Below are 19384 nucleotides of genomic sequence, written 5' to 3'. Positions count from 1 at the left end.
TATCTATCTATCTATCTATCTATCTATCTATCTATCTATCTATCTATACATCCATCCATCCATCCATCCATCCATCCATCCATCCATCCATCCATCCATCCATCCATCTATCTATCTATCTATCTATCTATCTATCTATCTATCTATCTATCTATCTATATACGTACATATAATTTTTTCCCTCCAACTACCCTCATACTGACAAAGGTCTCATGAGTTACAAATATCATCTTTCCATGCAAGAATGTAAACAGTTCAACCTTAATAAGTCTCTTATGATTTCTCTTTCCTGTTTACCTCTTCATGTTCTACTTGGGTCTTATATTGGAAAGTCAAATTTTCTATTCAGCTCTGGTCTTGTCATCAAGAATGCTTGAAAGTCCTCTATTTCACTGAATGACCATTTTTTCCCCTGAAGAATTATACTCAGTTTTGCTGGGTAGGTGATTCTTGGTTGTAATCCTATCTCCTTTGCCCTCCAGAATATTATATTCCATGCCCTACGGTCCCTTAATGTAGAAGCTGCTAAATCTTGTGTTATCCTGATTGTGTTTCCACAATACTTGAATTGTTTCTTTCTGGCTTCTTGTAATATTTTCTCCTTGACCTGGGAGCTCTGGAATTTGGCTACAATATTCCTAGGAGTTTTCCTTTGGGGATCTCTTTCAGGAGGAGATTGGTGGATTCTTTCAATTTCTATTTTGCCCTCTGGTTCTAAAATATCAGGGCAGTTTTCCTTGATCATTTCTTGAAAAATGGTGTCTAGGCTCTTTTTTTGATCATGGCTTTCAGATAGTCCAATAACTTTTAAATTCTCTCTCCTGGATCTATTTTCCAGGTCAGTGGTTTTTCCAATGAGATATTTCACATTGTTTTCCAATTTTTCATTCTTTTGGGTTTGTTTTACAGTGTCTTGATTTCTCATAAAGTCACTAGCTTCCAATTGCTCTATTCTAATCTTTAAGGAAGTATTTTCTTCAGTAATCTTTTGGACTCCCTTTTCCATTTGTCCAATTTTACTCTTTAGGGCATTCTTCTCTTCATTGGCTTTTTTGACCTCTTTTGCCACTTGGGTTAGGCTATTTTTTACATTGTTATTTTCTTCAGTATTTTTTGGGTCTCCTTTAGCAAGCTGTTAACTTGCTTTTCATGATTTTCTTGCATCACCATCATTTCTCTTCCCAGTTTTTCCTCTACTTCTCCTACTTGCTTCTCAAAATCCCTTTTGAGTTCTTCCAAGGCCTGGGACTGATTCATATTTTTCTTGGAGGCTTTGGATGTAGGAGTTTTGACTTTGTTTTCTTTTTCTGGTTGTATGTTTTGATCTTCTTTGTCACCAAAGTAAGATAATATAGTCTGACTCTTTTTGCGATGCATGCTCATGATCCCAACCCATTACCTGAGTTTTAAACTCTTTGTTAAGGTAAGAGTCTGTTGCCAATATGGAGAATGTACTGTCCCAAGCTTCGGGGGTTTGTACAGCTGTTTTCAGAGATACTTCTAGGGACCTGAAAGTTTTCAGTTCTTCCAAGGTGGTATGATAAGGGGCGAGGTATTTCCTCTCCACCGCCACAACAAGCTCCACCATGCCAGAGCTCTTCCTCACCCCACGACCGCCCCTCAGAACTGCGACTCAGATCCAAGCATGGGCAAAGCAAGAGATTTCTGCCTCAGCCCTGGCAAAGAGATCCTTGCAATCCCCCTCTGATCAGCCACTTGATTCCCCCTCAGTCTGTGGGCCAGAAGCTCAGGATGCAGCTGCTGCCCTGAGGGCATGCTCTGAACTGGGGGCTAAGACCTAGCTTCTTCTCTCACTGCAGTCACAGACTTTTCCCACTAACTTTCTAAGTTGTCTTTGGCATTTGTGGGTTGAGAAGTCTGGAAACTGCCACAGCTGCCCGCGATTCAGTCCTCTGAGGCCTGCTCCAGGGTGGCCACGGCCCGTGTGCCCATGCTGAACTGCACTCCTCTCCCAGCCCAGCTTGATATACCTTTCTGATCAGCCATCCAGGTTGTCTTGGGCTGGAAATTTGTTTTACTCTGTTTTTTTGTGGGTTCTGCTGCTTTAGAATTTGTTTAGAGCCAATTTTTATAGGTATTTGGAGGGGTTTGGGGGAGAGCTCTAGCAAGTCAATGCTTTCCCTCCACCATCTTGCCTCCACCCTCCCAAACCCTGCTTTTAAGGAGCATAATTACATTCTACTGGGTAGAGGGACAACATACTCAGCCAACACCCCCATTCCGTCCAACACTGCAGCGTCCAGCTCATCATTCCCACCAATCAGAAGTGTCACATTTTTGGGGGGGATGGGGGGCAGGAATTGTTTTGATATTGATGTAATAGAAAACTCCTTCTAAAATTGAGATCATGGTCATTGTCTCCAAACCTTTTGTCTTTCCCAACTTCAATCCACTCTCCAATTCAGGCTCTAAAGTGATTTCCTAATGTGCAGGTCTGATCATGTCTTCCCTCTACCTAATAAACTCTAGTGACTCCCTATTGTCTTTAGGATCAACTACAAAATGCCCTGTTTGACATTCAAAGCCCTTCATAACCTAGTCCCCCCCCACACACTTTTAGTCTTCTAACATTTATTCCTCAACATGTACTCTTCAGTTCAGGAAAACTGGACGTCTGGCTATCCCATGAACAAAATAGTCCATCTCTCAGCTCCTAACATTTTCTCTGGCCCATCCCTCATGCCTAGGATGCTTTTCCTCCTCCGCTCCAACTATTGACTTCCATGGCTTCCTTTAAGTCCCAACTAAAATCTCATTTTTTACAGGAAACCTTTCCCCAACCCCTCTTACTTTCAGTACCGACCCTCTGTTAATAATCTCCTATTTATCTTACAAATTGCTTGCTTTGTATATAGTTGTTTGCATGTTGTTCCCCTGTGCCCAGTTAGATTATAAGCTTCTTGAGGGCAGGGACTATCTTTTGTCTCTTTTTATATCTCTAATGTTTAGTCCAGTGCCTGGCACATAATAGGTGCTTAATAAATGTTCATTGGTTGATTGAAGGGAAAATAAAAGGAGATCCTTTTTTACAGAAAATTATTTACAGAGAACATATCTAGTAATTGCAAATGTTCTAAATGCATTAGGAGAAGCTCTTCTGAGAATTATTCAGGCATAGATTTGGTATAACCATTTCTCCTACGTTTTGTAATTCATCTTCCAATGACAAGACAGAAATGTTCTAACTGCATTTTACCAAATCACTTAAAATATCATCAAAAGAGCAAATTTTATTTTATTCCAACCATACCCCTTCCCACAGTGGAGCAACCTATAGCAAAATGGATCCATGTGAGTTCTATCTGGTAAAAGGAACTTTTTTGACCTTGGGTTTGATTCTCTAGGACATGGGCTAATTACAGTTTTTAGCTGTAGCATTCCCTGGATGGTCATAGAGTTCAGATTGCCTGGCTGAGATGTTAGTCAGTCAACAAGAGTGCACTAAGTGCCTACTGTGTTCCAGGAACAGTGCTAAATGCCAGGGATGTAAAGAAAGGGAAAAAAAAAAAACATTGTTTCCTAAAAATCTGTCTCCTAAGAACTAGGAGAACATTTTCAGTGCAGATATGAAGGAATTGTTTTTTTTTTCCCCTTTGTTCTATTTGACATGTGTTGTATTAAAGCAAACTTTGAGACTTTGACATGAGGTGGATGGTGATTTCTTGAGTGTGTGACTTCATAGCTCAATGTCAAACTTGCTACTGCCTAAAGAATGGGAAAAATCAGCTGCTGTCAGGACCCTTTTGGAAAAATGAGCAAAGGAGAGGTTTGGTGTTAGGATGCACGAATGCACCTTGGGACATTTTCTAAGTGAAAAACTGGAGCCTGGACCTAAGAGGTCTGTGCACCATAGCAGGGACGTGGAAGAGTCAACAGCAGAACTTGGTAGTTTAAGGCATAAAACCAGCAATCCATCAGTTTGTTGTCTGGTTGTGGTGAGGGAAAAGAAAAGCTTTGCTTTTGTTTTGCTTCTCTGCCTCTCCACCTCTCCTCTGTCTTTGTTCTCTCTCCCTGTTTCTGTCTCTTGGTCTCTTGGTCTTTGCCTGTCTCCTCTTTCTCCCTTATCTCTCACTTTCTCTCTCTCTCTCACTTTTTCTCTTTTCTCTGTCTCTGTGTCCCCCTGTCTCTCTCTCACTTTTTCTCTTCTCTTCTCTCTGTCTCTGTCTCTCTGTCTCTGTCTCCTCTGTCTCTCTCTCTCACTTTTTCTCTTCTCTCTGTCTCTGTCTCCCCCCCGTCTCTCTCTCACTTTTTCTCTTCTCTCTCTCTGTCTCGGTCTCTCTCTGTCTCTGTCTCTCATCATGAAGAATAACCATAGCGGCCTCTCTGGGGGCTCTGTTTCTTCACGACACAGAAACAAGAAGCCAGTAGTCAGACCCTTACTTGACAGGTTGTCTCATCCTCCAGCCCCACATCACCTCCTAATTGTAATTGCCCATTGCTGTGATTGTGCAAATGAAACAAACCACATCCAGCCAGCCTGCAAGAGCAAGCAATTAAATTTTCTCTGCAGTCATTACCTTGTGTTTTAATAAGAAGCAGCAGCCCTGGACTGTCAGACTCTCAGAAAGGGATGAGAGCCCTGCTTGGCTAATGACGAATTCTCTGTCCAGTCTTCCTAGGGGAAAATTAAGTGGACAGATCCTTCTCTCTCTTTATTCGTCTCAATATCTCTCTGTTTCTCCTTTAATTTGTTTTTCTGTCTCTTTCTATGTTTCTCTCTATATCTCTCTGTCTGCCTCTCTATTCCTCTGTCTCTAAATGCCTGCCTGCCTTTCTTGTATCTGTTGCAACATGGATAAAAATGGTTGATAGAAAGGAAAAGATCCAAAATAAATACGGTTTAACTCTGTTCACTAGGGAATGTGAGGGCCCATTTTACTTTCCAAGGAGAAATGGCCTTCTAGAATGGTCAGCCCCATTGATGCAAGCAGAAAACTGAGTTTTCCCTACCTAGAGCAGAACTCTGGCTAAAGGAGGGGACCAGTTCAGGGAATTAATAGGGAAATGTGTTTTCCATTAGGAAAACATAATATTTATCAGGTCCAGGGGGAAAAAAGCTTGTAATATTAGTCACAGACATCCAGGAAACAATTGCTGAAAAGGTTAATTTAGGAGTGGACTTGTTTCACTAAATCCTGAGGCAAAAAAAAAGTGTGGCAGAGTGGGGAGAACAGTAGCTCTGAGTCAGAAGTCCTGGGCTCAATCTCATTTCTGATGTGCACTATCTGTGTGGCCTTGAGAAATTGCTTTGCCCTCTGTGGCCTTCAGTTTCCTCATCATTAAGATGAGAGGTTTGGACTAGGAATTCCAAACTAGCTAAAATGGCATGTGGGTTACCATGAGAGGTGGTGGAATAAGGCCCGTCTTGTGGTAAGGAGACTCAGGTCTAAATCGCACACCTGGTGCATGATGGACTAACCAGCACCCAATATTTCTTTCTGACTCTAAAATCCTCTGGAGCCACCCATCCTTCTCATTCCATCTTTCATGCTTTTCATTCCCTTGGGTTGCAAAAACAAGATATCACTTTGCTAGCATCTCTGGATCCTGATGCATTCAGCTTCTCCACTCAGCTTTTGCTAATAACTGCTCATTGGTGCTGACAGATGTCATCAAAATGTTTTCAACAGAGGCACTGGAAACTACATTCTTCATATAAAACACAGTTGTTACAAAGAGATGAAACACAACCCATGATAAAGAGTGGATTGTCAGATTAAAGGCTTAAAGGGTCTCCATGAGAAAAGCTAGGGCCTGGTTATCACCTGTTGGTGCCCAGGTTCTTTAGAAAGAATCCTAGAGGACCTGAGAAGGAGTCCTTCTGCTTTCAGAATCTGGCAAACATTGCTCATCAATTGAGCGAATTCCCTGCCCTGACTATGTTGTTGTTCTAGACAGATTCTGATCTTAGAAATGGTCTTCAAGGTTTGTTGTGGTTCTGAAAGAGCCGTGATTCTTCCTCCTACCACTGAGGAGCCTCTCTGACTTTAGCTAGTATGGACCTTGGGCACTTGACATACTGGAGCTCATATATGTCAATAGTCTAACAGGGCTGTGATATCACTGATGTGTTTCCTTCAGTGATGGTTGATGATGTATCACAACCCATCCCTAGCCAGTCCAGTCTGTGTCCCATGGATGTCCTCCCATGAGTTTGCTATACAGAGTCTGCTCAACAAGCCAGGAGGTTTTCCTCCTGTCCTGTTCAAGTTACATGAATGCTAAAAGCACCATTGCTTCTTTTCTGGTCATATATTTCTTCCATAAGGTTCCATATTCCACTTTTGCAACATAATTTTTTATTTATAATTTGTTGCAGCCTGTTCAAACATACCACTTACCTTTCCAGTGCCCTTCAGGTGGTCCTTAACTTCAGTCTGGTCACTTCATTATCAACTATTTAGCCATAGCAACCCATGAGCCCACACAGTTTCATTAGGAAAGCAAGAGAAAGGAAGGGAACAGGCATTTATTAAGTGCCTACTATTTACTGTGCTAAGCTCTTTATAAATATTATCTGATTTGATTTTCTCAACAACCCTGGCAGGTAGGTACGATATTATCACCATTTTATAGATGAGTAAACTGAAACAATAAGAGGTTAAGTGACTTACCTAGGGTCACCTAGATAGTAAGTGTCTGAGGCCAGACTGAAATTCAAGTTTGTTTTTTTGGTTTTTTTCCTGATTCCAGGCCTAGTACTCTATCCACTGTGCCACAAGCTTTCAGGTAGATGGAAGAGTAAATAGAGAATTAGGAGTGGAATCAAGAAAATCTTAACTTAAATATTGCCTCAAATGCTCACTAGCTGGATGACCCTGGGCAAGGCATGATCTCTCCTACCCACAGTTTCTCCATCTGTAAAACAGAAATAATAATAACACCTACCACAAAGGGATATTGTGAGTATACAATGAGACAACATATATAAAGTGCTTTGTAAACCTTAAAATGCTTTGTAAATGCTAGTTATTGTTATTATATATATGTGTATATATGTGTGCCTTTACATGTGGTGTGTGTGTGTGTGTGTGTGTGTGTGTGTGTGTGTGTGTAGCTTTAAAGAACAAACCATGAAAAGAAAACATTTGGGACAAGCCTTTCTACATCTTTGGGCTTTAGTTTCTTTTATAAAAGTAGAGGTTTGGAAGAAATGTTTTTTTATGGTCTATTCTTGCCCTAAATCCAATGATCCTAGGATTAACCCGTCATAAAAAAATGGATTTTTTTTTTAAGTTCCAGTGAATGGAGCCTGATGGGGAAGATGAATTGATCCCCATTCTCTGTCTCTAGCTCTAGTTCTCTTTTCTGCCTGTCTCTCAATCTCTATTTTCCTCTCTTACTTTTTTTGTCTCTGTCTCTATTTGTCTTTCTTTGTCTTTCTTTCCTTCCTTCCCTCCTTCCCACCTACCCTACCTCCTTTTCTCCTGTTTTTCTTTTTCTTCCTTCCTTCCTTCCTTCCTTCCTTCCTTCCTTCCTTCCTTCCTTCCTTCCTCTCTCCCTCTCTCTCCCTTTTACTATCCTTACCTTTCTGTCTCTAAACAGTAGCTTGATTCCTCAAATGTCTTTCACAAAGTTAAAAAGAAAAAAACAACAAAAGTCTTATTAGCCCCTCCATCTAGGGATAAGGAGGCTTTTATACTCCCAATAGTGTTGGATAACAAAACATATTTCTAACGCATAGACTACTTATTTTCTTCATCTATAGAAGCTGGACCCAGCAGGTTTTACCTCCTTCCCAGGGGCTCCTGGAGATTAATGAGCTGATGTCCCTTTTATTTTAAATTAATTCTAGGGTCCAAAGGAGAAAAGTGGTAACTCCTATGCATTACTAGAAATAGAGAAACAAATGAATTTTCCAGGTGAAATTGGATCTTTCCCACTGTTCAGTTCCAGAATTAAATTATTGTGGACCAACTTCTTAATAAGTTAGGTAGGGGGTATATAAGGTGCTGGGTTACTTGTTTCTGTAAGGAAAACAAGCTAGGCAAGAAGGAAAATAATGGCAGGGAAAATATAGCACCGATTTGAGAACAGTAAGGAGTACAGTCAAAGTAAAAACAGGTTGAGAGGAGAGACAAAAAAATAAAAAATGCATTAGGCACCTGGCCCAGACTGTCAACAGAGGACTTCAACACTTATCAAATCGGATGACTTGAAATTTTATAGAAAGACACAGAAGAAGTAGGGGGATGGGCAGGTCAGATGTCTTTGTTCTCCTTCCCTTGCCAGCTTGGGGATGGTGCTGGGTCAATGTAAACCTAGGAGAGCAGATGAGAAACAGTGACTCGGTGTTCTACCTCTTAGGATGTGAGACTTTGCCTTCCAGATTAAATTCAACCCAAATTGGCATGCAACCCATGTACCCACGTAAACCAAAGCACATACTTTGCTGGACTAGCTCTGACATTGTGCGATCAATGGGTGGGTAGCTGGAAGGGACTTTAGAGATGCTCCATCTCATCTCAGGGAGAAGGAAATGGGCCCAGATACATACATGGTGAAGTGACTTGTGGGATGGGGTGGGATGGGGAAGAGGTGGGGCTGAGCCACACCTGGATATAGGGATCACAGAATGTTTGAAATGGAAGAGAACTTAGAATAGAGAATTTTGAATCTAGAAATAATTTTAGAACATATAATTTTAGAGTTGGAAGTGACCTTCAAACCCAGAATGTTCAGACTAGAAGGAATGTTAAAATACAGAATATTAGAACTAGAAGTAACTTTAGATCCTAGAATGTTGGAACTGTGAGGAACCATAAGATGCACAATATTGGAGGTAGGGACGTTGGAGACCATTAATCCAAAGTCTTCCATGCACAGAGGAATGAACATAGGTATGAAGGACAACAAGTCAGGAAGCAGCATAGCCAAAACTAGAACCGTGGTCTTTTGAGTCCCAACTTAATGTTCTTTCTATAATACAACAGCAGCCTGCAATGGTTCCTTAGAAAGTAAGGAAAATCACAAGTTGAACTAAAGTAAAAAAAAAATGTACAGAATTGGAAGGAAACTACTGCCTTCCAGCAGAGAGAACCACAAGGACTTGGAATGAACTGGATTTAGGAGATCTGGACAAAGGTTTCCAGAACTCTGGTGTTTCTAAATATTATCTAATGAACACATTTCTATTCTATGTACCTGTAATTGCCTCCAAAATGGCAGATAGATAGAGAGATAGATAGATAGATAGATGGCTTGCTCCCTGAAATTCTTGTATTGGAGGAAGCATTGGATTCAGTAAGAAGTTGGGGTTTGACTTTTGGCTCCAGTGTAACCGTTGGTAAGATATCTCCCCTCTCTGGGCTTTGGCTTCTTCATTTGTAGAACAGACTTATTGACATCTCATTATAGGGTTATTTGGAGAAAAATTACTTGTAAACTATAATGCCCTTGGAAATTAGTAGTTGGCTTTTTTAAAAAAATGATATCTGAGATATGATGATTTCTGTTGTTGCGGATTAAACAACAGTCAGACATAAGAAGGGCCTTCAAATCCCCAGGAAGCTTAGGGAATCTGGATTTCAGTGCTGCTATTACCCAGAAAAGATGACAGGAGCTGGACTTTTGGAAGTCTGTGAAGCCAGTAGATAAATATTGACTATAGCATGAAGCTGGTGGATAAATATTGATATCAGAAAACAACTATGGTTTTGGTCAACCAGTGATCCCCAGAACAGGTGTGTACTTGGTTTATCAGTTGTGACATTTCAAGGTGTGTTGAAGGACAATGGTCAGATACAGCAGCAGGCTTCCTATATCTTTCTTGAAAGGCTAATTTTTATCTCTAGGGTTTTTGTGTACAAATCTTACTGCTTTCAAAGGAAATTTTCTTGTTTAGACATAAACAAGAAACAGAACATAGCCAGCCATCGGGCAAATCTTCAGAACTTTAATTATTTTAAAAAATTATGTTTGAGACCCAAATTCCACCTGTAGATTTTGCCTAAAACAATCCCAGGAAGCTCAGAATGCCTAATATAAAATTCTTTTTGTTCCTTCAATAGTTATATGATTGGTTGTAACTTTGTTTTTCTTCAATATTTTGACTCTCCTTGAAAAAGTATGATCAAGTTTTATTTTCCTCGTGATATAACAAGCAGCTAATGTTGGTCTTACATTCTGAGTAAGGTTAGTTTTTAGGCTCAATCTTAGCTTGGGAACATGGGATGTAGAGCTAATAATGACCTTAGAACATAAACTGTAGAATGCCAGAACAGGAAGGGACATTGGAACATAGATCATAGAATCTTAGAGCTCAGAGGGGTCTTAAAACATGCCAGAGCTGGGAGGAAACTTGGAAGGAAGGAAATTGGAGGGAACTTGAAGGAAAAAAGGATGAAAGGGTGGGAGGAAGAAAAAAATTGAGGAAATTAGGAAGGAAGGAAGAAATAAAAGAATAAAGGAAGAAAGGTAGAAAGAGAGAAAGGGAGGGAAGGAGGAAGGACATCTGTTAAGTGTTTACTATGTGCCAAGAACTATGCTAAATGCAAGAGATACACATGCAAAAGCAAGATTGTCCTACTCTCAAAGAGCTTACATTCAAATAAGCAGAGATAATATGTATAGGGAAAGTGTGTGTGTGTGTGTGTATGTTTGTGTGTGTGTGTGTGTGTGTGTATGTGTGTGCATGTTTGTGTGGAAGGAGACTCATGTTTTCACCTGGAAAGGAGCAGGGCTGCTAGAAAGGATATTAAAGATTATTTTCTTTGTCACCTTCACTTTATGAAGGAGGAACAGAGGTCCAGAGAAGGAAATGGAATTTGCCTAAGGTCATAAAAGCAAACAATTGCTGAATCAGGATTTGAACACATGGCCTTGGAATTCCATGTTCTTTTTTCACATCATGCTAACTGCCTTGAGAATTCACAACCTGGCTTTTTATTATATTTTGATCTCCCAAGTTTTGAGAGCTGTTATCATCTTTCAGTTCTATTCAATATTGCCAAGGCCTATTTTCACTTTCTAAACTGACCTCCCTGTTGACACGAAGCCAATGGAATGTCATGGAGTTATCACATTATAGGATCAGCTTGAAGCACATGCTAAGGACTGTGATTTACTGAAAATTGTGAATTTGGACTATGAAATTCCATCTTCTCTAGAAAGCAGCACAAGGACCCAGAAGGAAACACACGGAGACTTAGAGAAAGCCAGTACTGAATGACATCTGTGCATCAGGCACTGGCTAACTCAGGGAAGGGAGTTGAGATCTGCCTTGTAGCTTCTATCCAAGGCTAATTATCCAAGACTGATGGACCCAAGTACATTGTTCTAAGATGAGGCTTCTTAACCTGGGGTCCATGAGCTTAAAAAAAATTGATAAATGAATTTCAAAGTAATTAGCATCCTTTGTAACCCTATTGATTTGATTTTATACATTTAAAATCGTATTGTGAGAAGGGGCCCATAGACTTCACCATGACACTCATATAGACAGAACCATACATAACCTATGACACCTACATGCACATGCACACCTGTGACACAATATATGAAAACATGCATGCATATCCATGACACACATACAAAGAACACAGTCACACCTATAGCACACACACACGTGCACATGAATGTGCACAGATTAAGAATCCTTGGTCTGTTAAAGAACATGCTATTAAAAAGCAAGCTAACAATTAAAAAAAAATCTCTGAATTTCTGTTCTTTGAATACTTAACTTCAGCCTATATGAAGCACCGAGATTTTCATCCGGTTTTTAAAATGTTTTGTAATCCCTTCATTTGGATCATCTAGTTCCCAGCTACCTAGGCATTTTACAGATGAAAATGAGGGCAATCCCTGGAGTGACTTTGCCAAGGCTTGCATTGGAACGGTTATGAAAGGGTCATAGATTTTGAGCTAGAAGAGACGTTAGAGTCCTCTCATTGTACAGATGAAGAAACTGAGACCTAAAGAGAGGTAACTTGGCCAAAGACCTCATCACAGCCTTCCAAAGCCACTGTCCTTTCTCCTGGGCCTGCCACACTTAATAACAGCTGCAGCAGTAGTGATACTAGTGACTGACATTAATAGAGCCCAGTAATACTGTAAAGTGATTTACATTAGAGCTATTAAACCCAAATAGAAATGGCCATGAAACCTGCAGAAGGACCCCTCCAGGCCACATATTGAGGTAAGAAACCACATATTAACATTTCTTATGTTCTGTTGTATTAAAAAAAAGTTTAGTATTTCCCAGGGATGTTTTAATCTTTCAAGCAGCACCGGGGAGTGTTGCTGCCTCAGCAAGCGCCTGCATTGACAGCTCTGCTCTACAGCTGTTGTCTGATCAACACCGTGATCATCAAGGTATTATCGTCATCTCCATTTTACATATGAGGAAACTAAGGTTCACGGAGTTGAAATGACTTGCCCATGATCATTCAGCTGACAGATGCAGGACTTTGCTTTTGAACCCAGGTCTTTCTGACTCCAGGTTTCACTTCTCCTTTCTGGGATTTGAATCCAGGTCTTTGACTGGTGCCCCATTCTGCCTCCAAGTTTGTGGGGATACCTTCTCTGAGCCACTTTGCCTTTTATAGATGTGAAGCACTTCCCTGTCCTTGCTATTGCGTGCCCTGGTTCAGTATCGTCAATCACTTTCTTCCCGTCTCCTGATTCCTTTGGCTTGGGAGCTGTCCTCCATGTTTCCTCCCCGATAGTTCTGCTTGAAGTAGGAGAGGGAGAGAACAGAGTTGCCTGGGCTCTTTATGAAGACCAGGATCTCAGAAGTCCCAGAGAAGTCATGGAAGTTGTATTTCTGTCATGTTGTTCAAGGAGCAAGTTTGTTGGAAGCGGGGTGAGCCAAATTGTACCACAGAAAGTGTGGAACTTGAAAAATACTCAGTAGTCGAGAGTTATATCACTGATGCCCCTAACATGTATCAGAAAATTAAATAGTGATAAATATAAAAAACCTTACACTTGAATTCAACAAACAATTTCAAAAGTACAAGATGGAGGAGGCATGATTAGATAGCACTTCATCTGAAAAAGATCAGGGGTGTCAGTGGACCTCAAGCTCAATAAATTAATAATAGATGGCATTCATTTGGTTCAGCAAAGTTGGAAAAGGCTTTTACATACATTATCTCATCTGATTCTTACAACAGCATCCCAAGGCAAATAATACAGATTTTATCAGTCCCATTTTATAGATGAGAAAGTGAGCCTCAGAGAAGTTAGCTGAATTGCCCATGGTTACAGATGACAAACATTACTGACAGAAACCTAACCCAGCCTTCAAGTCTCCACATCTAGCACTTTCTCTATACCACGCTGACCCCCCCAGTCAACAGTGTCTTATTTTAAAATGAAAGCATTCATTAAGCACTTAGTATGTGCAAAGCATTATATTTCAAATGCACATCAGTGTACTAGGGACACCAATCAGAAATGAAGAAGCACCCTTCCCCTTGAGGAGCTGATAATCTACTGCATGGGATGGGCCAAATCTGTATGTGACCTTAGTGGCCAGAATGAGGCTGGTGGGTTGCCTTCCTGTCCTGTGCTCTGGTCAGGGTGATACCTGGAGTGTTGGGTTCAGTGCTGGGGGGTCCCATTTTAAGAAGGGCAAGAACAAGTTGGAGAGCACCCAGAGGAGGGCACCAAGGATGCTGCTAGGCCTTGAGATCATACCATGGAAGGATCACTTGGAGGAAATAGGTTTGTTTAGCTTGAAGTCTTTGCTGGTCTGCTTTGCTCCCTCTTGCTACTGAATTATTCTCCTCCATCTACACCTTGTTGTTAACTTAGTTGTATTTCCATGGTTATATATTGACCTGCCCTGAGTTTACCTGTACAGCTTCCTCATTACTATAGTATATAGGAGTCTGGATCTGGGAATTGGTTTTCCTTTGAATGGCCCTTTGCTTTGTCAATTTCCATGACTTCAATCTATTGCCTGAAATTTGGGAAAGCCTGTCCTTTCCTTCCCTTAGACTCTCAGTAAGGAGTGACCTGCCTCTGGGACACAATTCCTCCCTATTTGTATTTCATGATACTATCTTAAAGACTCATGTGCTCTGGGCCTGTTAGAAGGTGCTTTCCTTCTCACCCAGCCTATGTTTCTCTTTGGAGTGACCCCCTAGAACAGATACATTGAGAGCAATCCAGACCTTTGATAGGTAAGTCATCTCCTTTATCTCCATCATTTAGGCAATAAACCCAATCTCTTTATCAGGGCTTGCCTGCCCTGCCCACTCTCTTCTCTCTCCACCAGGGTTCATGAACCATGTCCACTTTGTACCTTTGTTCCTCATAGGAGGGGGGATCAGTCCTGTGATGGACATTTTGTCACTGAAATGACACAAAACAATTGATAGGCATATCTATATTGAACTATGTCCTGGTCTCCAATGATTCAGAAAGGGTTCTGATAGAAATTCAGAATCAGAAGGTGTGCCCTTTTGTGATCACTGGTTTATAAAATAACATGGATAGGCAGACTTATGAAAGTCAGCAGCCTGTCATGGATAAGACAGACAAGTAAAAGTTGAAAGATTCAAATGGCAAAATCATGGTGTTAGAAATATAAAATCAGGGCAGAAGAGCAAGCTAGAGAAGTAGCTGAAAGGAGTATGGAAAGAAGTAGAGAAGGGGAAATGGGAAGAGAAGGAAATTGACATTTATATAGCACCTACTACATGGCAGGCACTGTGCCAACAATGTTTTACAAATATTATCTTATTTGACCCTCACAACAGCCCCTTGGAGTAGATGCTATTATTATTATCCTTATTTTACAGATGAGGAAACTGAGGCAAACAGAAATTAAATAACTTGCCCAGAGTTTAACAACTAATAAGTATTCGAGACTGGATTTGAACTCAGAAATTCCTGATTCCAGGGCCAGCACTCTATCTACTGCGCCACCAGCTGCCTTGGAGAATTTATTTGCAAATGCATTTTTAATGATAGCAATGACTTCATCATAGTTGACTGTTTACTTTAAGTAGAGCAATATTTATGATGAAATTGAAAGAAGTGGATAAAAATAAAAGAAGCCAGATGGGATCAAGGCTTAGACATATTAATTCAATCAATTGATCAAACAAACAAATAAGTTGGTATTGGAGAATTTCCTGTAACTTCATTATAATGTATGGATAAGCCCTTAGTTAACTGAAAGTAAAATAGGAACCATCTTGCATTTGGTTGAGAAGATCCAATCACACATCATGTGATACATGTAAAAACACACCTAGCGAGTTTAGAAGTGAATCATCAGTTAGTCAGTGAACCAAGCCAGTGGTAAAGGGCTTCAATTTCTTAGGGTATCACTCAAGCCAAGGGTGGTGGTGGAGGAAAAGAGAGTTTCCAAAATGGAGGAATGGAAGGGAGGGCTTGACTAGGAATGTATTTAGAAAAGCACTGTCCTAAGTGCTTTATAATGACTGTTTCATTGTAGTCTCACAACAGCTCTTTCAAGTAGATGTTATTATTATCCCCATTTTACAGTTGAGAAAACTGAAGCAAACAGAGGTTGAGTGACTTGCCCAGGGTCACACAATGTCTGAGACTGGATTTGAACTTTGGTCTTCTGACTCCAGGTCCACTGCCCTGAACATTGCACTACCACCTTCATCCTGAGGCAATCACCAGAGAAGCAGTGGCTGATGGTGGCCTCTGCTTTAGAAGGCAGTAAGACACACCAAGAATAAACTAGACACAGCCAACTTTAGGGACCATGATCCTTTAGGGAATAGAAAACTGTCAGAGAAGAACGCTATAAGGGCATTGAGCCTTGGGCCATCAGAGAGCTACATCTCAGGAGGAAATCATGAGGAAGGGGTGAGACAAAAATAGCAACAACAACAACAAAAACAACAACAACACACTTTGATAACCAGGAGCTATGAGGTCCTCTTTTGTCAGCCATGTTTTCTACATGTGTGCCTCACTACCATTGCTTTTTAACTTGGATAGCTATCTTCCTAAGGGTTGTGTGTACAAGGGGAGAGTGTACTCCTGGTTTGGAAGGACATTTTTGTAACTCCTCAATATACCTTCTCAAGAAATGCTTTTCTTAGAAGCCAATTATATCTAATTGACCAGTTGTCAATGGGAAACATACCAATGGGGGCTTATGAGTAATAGTACATATCCACTAAGACCCTCAGGATTACCCTTAGAACTCTAGTGAGAGAAGTAGAGCCTTTATGGGGATGCCATCTGCATTTCTAGGGCTAGTTGGGGTGAAGGGTACAGAGGAGGGGCTACACAAGAATAAGAAAAGAATGGTACCACTTATCCTTTGGTGAACATAATAACACAAAAATGCCAAGACAAATGAAGTCAACATGCATTTATCAAGCACGTATTGTTTTCCAGTCACTGCTCATTTCCAGGGGTACAAAGAAACTCAAAAACAGTTCATATTTGCAAGGAGCTCACCTTTTAATAAGGGAGACAACCTACAAAGACATGTAAACACATGTGGACAAAGGAAGGAAGGAAGAAGCATTGAGAAACAGAGAAAATACAGAGTGAGGCCTTGAGTGTTATGATTAGGTGATGTTCAGTCATTTCAGGCATGTCTGACTCTCCGTGACTCCATTTGGGGTTTTCTTGGCAAAAATACTGGAGTGGTTTGCCATGTCCTTCTCCAGCTCATTTTACAGATGAGGAAACTGAGGCAAACAGATTAAGTGATTTGCCCAGGGTCACACAGCTGGTAAATGCCTGAGGCCAGACTTGAACTCAGGAAGATAAAGTCTTCCTGCCTCCATGTCTTGTTTTCTATCCACTGGGCTACCTAGCTGCCCCTAATTAGGTGAGAGGAGCTTTAATATTTGATTTACTTAATTGAATTGAATAGACTTCATTATTGCTACCATTTTTTGATTAGAACCCTCCCAGTTCACTGTATCTCTACTTAGAATTTGGTTGAGTGTGGAGGAGCTCATTACTTAGATACTTCCATCATCTCCTATTTTTATTTCTTAGAAATGATAGGTCATTTGGCACACACCACTAATTAATGAAAGGAATACTTTGACACAATTTACAGACTCAATATTAAAAGCCCCTGTTTAATATTTTTGACTTCATCTTTAGAGATTTGCTGCACTTTATTTACCTTGATTATGATTTTCCATATGCTAAGAACGCCCTCACCTTAACCTCTCTCCTAGTGAAATTCCTACTACCTCCTCTATGAGTCAGTAAAATCTCTTTAATTCACACATTATTTTGTGCCATGGTTCCCTGTGAATATGCCTTAATCTTCTAGTAAATTGCAAACTTCAGGAAGGCAGAGCCCATTTATACTTAGTCTTTGAATGCCTCCCTTGTCCACCACAGGGCTTTGGAACTAGGTAGTTTTTCCTATGTATTTGATACAGGAAATATCTTAAAGTATGACAATATACTCTTTTGATTGCAGTGTGGATCACACCCACTAAAAAATGATCTGAGGCTGGATTTGAACTCAGGTCCTCCTGACTTCAGGGCTGGTACTCTATCCACTGTGCCACCTAGCTGCCCAAAAAGACTTCTTTATAGTAAAGCCATGAACTTGTCCTGGCCAAAGAGCCACTACGTGTCAGTGGTAGTGTTTGAACACCCATGTCTTCCTTACACTGAGTCTAGAACTCTGTCTTTTATGCCCCATCGCCCTTCTATGGGACACTAATGTCATATATATGGGGGCTGTGGATTGTAGCATCAGATTCAGTTATACATGCGGAGAATTTAGACCTTTGAGGCTTCCTTTCAAGGCTTAGACTCCATAGCCTTGTGAATATTTTTGTTGGCTCATAAAATTAATGTTTCTTAGATAAATGTTTGATTGATAAATCATTTTACATAAAATGTGATCTTTTAAAGCACTTAGCACAGTACCTGCCATACGGTAGTAGAAGCTTAATAAATGTTTAGTCCCTTCTTCCATATGATCTCCATTTCCCAATATATTACTCCTCCTTTTCCCATAACAAAGAATAATAAAAGGGGAAAGTGGAATAGTTTAGCAAAGTGAACCAGTATTTCCAAGAAATCTGCCATTACATGCTGTATTCCTCATCCACAGTCTCAAACATCTACGGGAAGGGACTTCTCCTATGTCATAAACCTTAAAAGGTTGCTTCCACTCACAGATTTCTCATGCAACCTGTTTGTGTCCCTGTACTTATTAAAGCTTTTGGAAAATATAGGTCTCGGTTTAACTAGCTTATAGGGACAGGGACCAAACCACTTCTTTCTTTTGTGTAGAAAACTCCCAGGTGAGGAAATTTCTCCACTAATGCAGTTCAGCAACTTCTTTGCAACTTCCTGTCTTAAAGGGAGCTGTCCAGGGTCCCACAGCCAGCTTGTCAAAGGCAGGGCTTGGCCATCATTCTTCCCATCTCCTGGCTTCAAAGTCAGCTCTCCATCCGCTGTCCCAGCCAGGTTACCTTTTCTTGGCTTATTAAAGCAGCAGCAGCAGTCACAACAATGAGAAAATATACAACAGAATAGCAACAACCAAAACTTATTTAAAGACCAAGAGAAACATGTGTCCGTTACCCGAACTTACTATTACTGAATTATTTGAAGTCCACATTTTCAATGCCTTTCCTCTTCATTGGCATGTTTGGCTATATTAGAAAATGTCCTTCCAAGCACATTTATTGGACAAGTCTTTTCACTTGACCCATGAAAATGAAGGAGCAGTGGCTGTAAAATAATTACCCCCAAAGTATTTTGTTTTCATCTCACGCCTCAGGAAGTATTGTTGATGCATGAAATGATAAGGCCAGAGTGGTTGATAAATGAGATGATTGAACTTTTCTAAGGATATAAAACTCTTTACTTTGAGGAGGGCTTGAGATGCTGGGAAATATGCCCAGCACAGTTCTGAGGCAGACTGGACCTCCTGGCGATCACTGTTTTATAGCATTTAGGAAATTGCTGAATGGACATCTTGTCTGATGGGATCCAGAAAGTCTTCTTCACAGGCTCAGGCAAGAATGAATGTTGGCATTAACTGAAACCTAACAACATTTCTCTTAAAATGGGAAAGTTACAAAGCAGTAAATATGTAGCTGATGAAGTTGGAGTATGGTAAATCTATTTTTTAAATTTTTACATTTTATTTATGTATTTATTTATTTATTAGCTTTCAACATTCACTTTTATAACATTTTGAGGTCTAAATTTCTCCCCCTCCTTTCCCTTCCTCCTCCCCAAGATGGCATGCAATCTGATATAGGCTATACATGTACAATCATATTAACCATATTTTCACATTAGTCATGTTATGAAAGAAGAATCAGAACAAAAGGGGAAAACCACAAGAAAGAATAAAACAATAACAACCAAAAGAGAAAAAATAGTCTGCTTTGATCTGCATTCAGATCCCATAATTCTTTCTCTGGAA

The 19384-nt window shown here is 40.3% G+C and overlaps 1 protein-coding gene and 1 pseudogene across 1 annotated transcript in view; both read left to right on the top strand.

The window, feature by feature from the left end:
• Nucleotides 1-19384, top strand: part of PRKG1 (protein kinase cGMP-dependent 1) — a 1334778-nt gene that overhangs the window by 498589 nt on the left and 816805 nt on the right. The gene's annotated exons all lie outside the window — the stretch shown is intronic.
• The window catches only part of LOC114026846, a 35477-nt pseudogene that overhangs the window by 1607 nt on the left and 14486 nt on the right, over nt 1-19384 (top strand).

The sequence above is a fragment of the Vombatus ursinus genome, unplaced genomic scaffold (assembly GCF_900497805.2).
Source record: "Vombatus ursinus unplaced genomic scaffold, bare-nosed wombat genome assembly UNPS02014847.1, whole genome shotgun sequence".
In the NCBI taxonomy this organism is placed as follows: domain Eukaryota; kingdom Metazoa; phylum Chordata; class Mammalia; order Diprotodontia; family Vombatidae; genus Vombatus; species Vombatus ursinus.
Note: the sequence above shows the minus strand (reverse complement) of the source record. Positions and strands in the feature narration are given on the sequence as shown.